General features: G+C 30.7%; 1 long non-coding RNA gene across 2 annotated transcripts in view; it reads left to right on the top strand.

Moving 5' to 3' along the window:
• The window catches only part of LOC112905180, a 4,186-nt gene extending 2,036 nt beyond the window's left edge, over nt 1-2,150 (top strand). Inside the window, exons 3-7 of one of the 2 annotated variants that reach the window (XR_003231609.1) lie at nt 460-587; nt 745-921; nt 1,140-1,369; nt 1,759-2,028; nt 2,097-2,150. This is a non-coding gene — a long non-coding RNA (uncharacterized LOC112905180). The other variant, XR_003231608.1, reaches the window with a different exon arrangement.
• The last annotated feature ends 129 nt before the right edge of the window (nt 2,151-2,279 follow it).

Raw genomic sequence — 2,279 nt, 5'->3', positions numbered from 1 at the left:
TTTTGTGTATATATTGTTATTTTTCGCAATTATCCACAGCATAAATTACATTGACAAAATTGTTAAAGGTATTTTTCGAAGCAGACGCCACGTCGCAATTTTAAAATTTTACCATTATTTGTTTTTGGTTACATGTTATTATTTTATTTCATATTTCATTTATTTACTGTCAGTGTTTAATTCATTTTTTGTCTATTATTTCCCGCAAATATTTTGACTTTTAAAAGTCGGAAGAAAAGGATAATGATTAAATATTTAAATTTTCCGCGTAACAGACGTCTAATTATAATATAATTACTTATTATATGCATCTATGGTGCATCTTGTCTTAAATAGAAACCACGTCATTTTAAAAGTAACAATTTTACAAATTCACTTGCTTTTTTTCTGAGTGTTTGTATTATATTTTATTATTTAACTTCATACAATAGTTATTTCGTTATTTCTCTATTTTTACAGATTGAAGATAAACAAGTGAGGTGATTGAAGTTCGTTTTGATGCTACTGAAAACACAAGTCGTCTCCCTCCTATGGCATTTTATCTGTTAACTTTTCTTCTTGGAGGCTCTTTTAGTTAATTAATTAAGGTGAGTGTACGTACGATACTATATATGCTATATATTTATTTGATATTAACAGAGAAAAGGGTTCGACATTACTTTAACAATGTATTATGCACGTTATTTACGAAGGAGGCTAAATTAATTATATCCGAATACTGTTTCATAAGGCTTTATTTTACAGAAACATTGAAATAATTCGAGATGCCGTTCAATTATGGAGCTTTGATTGTGTCAGTCCTTCATCTCTTCCGAAAGTAGCTGTACCTATGGTCCTAAAGAAAGCATGAAAATGCGATCATTTCATCGGGAATGGAGACAGTGTGCTGTTGCTGAAGAAAGGATTTGTGGCAATGAACTGGTATGTAACAGTATCAATTAAAAAAAGTAAATGAGGCCCCAGAAACTATAATTTCTTATACGTTTGCTTTGTTAGGCAACTTTTAAACAACATTTTTGATATGGCAGATGCAGAACAGCAGAATTAATGTGGAATTGATCTTTTCATCAGTGTGAATGTCACTGATTTACTTGCTTTTAAAGTGGTAATTAATTACTTTTTCTTGCCCGTTTCTGTAGATTGCCCATTAAATGAGAAGGAATTGCAGTGAATTTTGGTGCTACTGAAACAACCGATTGTTTTGATGTCTTCACCTTGCAACATTCTGCAGTTAATGAGAATAGAATGCAATTGGAAATTGTTTGGAAGCCACTGAAACGACAAATTGTCAGCTGTGATATCTCTTCTAGATTTGGTTTGCTCTTCATACTGGTAAATTTTAGAACACTACTTTCTACAGTTAATTAAGGTAAGAATATATTACATATTTAATATTAATTGCTCTATTGATCTAATAGCGTTTCTTTTAACAATTATCTATTGTGCGTAATTTAAATGGACGTTTTAAATATCTATCGTCTACAGCATCTATGGTATTTGGTTTAGCATTTATCTATTGTTTACAGCTTTAAATTGACTATCGTGCCCCTATGGTTTTTTAAATATCTATTGTCTGCATTATCTGTCTATGATTATTTCACTTTTGTCTGTCGGATATGGTCTGTCATTATGTAAACTTACGCTTGTCTCCATTTTATAATTCGTCTATTTTACTTGCTTTCTAGTGCGTTTTTAGGTCTGTTCAATCTCATTCTAAATTAATAGTGTAATTAATATTTTTTTTATGCATTTCTACAGATCGTTCAAGAAATGAGATGGAATTAAAGTTCAGTTTGATAATACTGAAACAACCAGTGTACATGGGTGTGGTCTTTCATGAACTATCTTCATGATGTGCTGTTTTCGTCTTCGCCTTGCAACATTGTGCAGTTAATTTTCAACCGATGGGTGAGAAAAACTGGATAATTCCACTCGAATAACAAATTTTCTGCAGTGGTATTCCTCCTGGATTGGGATTGTTTTTCACACCTGCAATTTTTGTAACGTTGCAGTCTATAATTAATTAAGGTGAGAATACTTGATATAATCAATTTTAATTACTCTTTATTAATCTGTTACCACCGTATCTGTTTCAGGTCGACGTTGGAGAAGACAAAGATGACCCCGTAGTAGAAATAGTTCTTTATCTTGCATGCTCTATCTAGTAGAATTCATTAAGTTGATTTTATTCAAATTAATTTTTCATTTTGCATGTTTTTTTTGTAGTTAATTTGAATTATTTTGCATGCTTATTTTTGTTCATTTTATTTGAAGTAATT

The sequence above is a fragment of the Agrilus planipennis genome, unplaced genomic scaffold, assembly GCF_000699045.2.
Source record: "Agrilus planipennis isolate EAB-ADULT unplaced genomic scaffold, Apla_2.0 scaffold380, whole genome shotgun sequence".
NCBI lineage: Eukaryota > Metazoa > Arthropoda > Insecta > Coleoptera > Buprestidae > Agrilus > Agrilus planipennis.
Note: the sequence above shows the minus strand (reverse complement) of the source record. Positions and strands in the feature narration are given on the sequence as shown.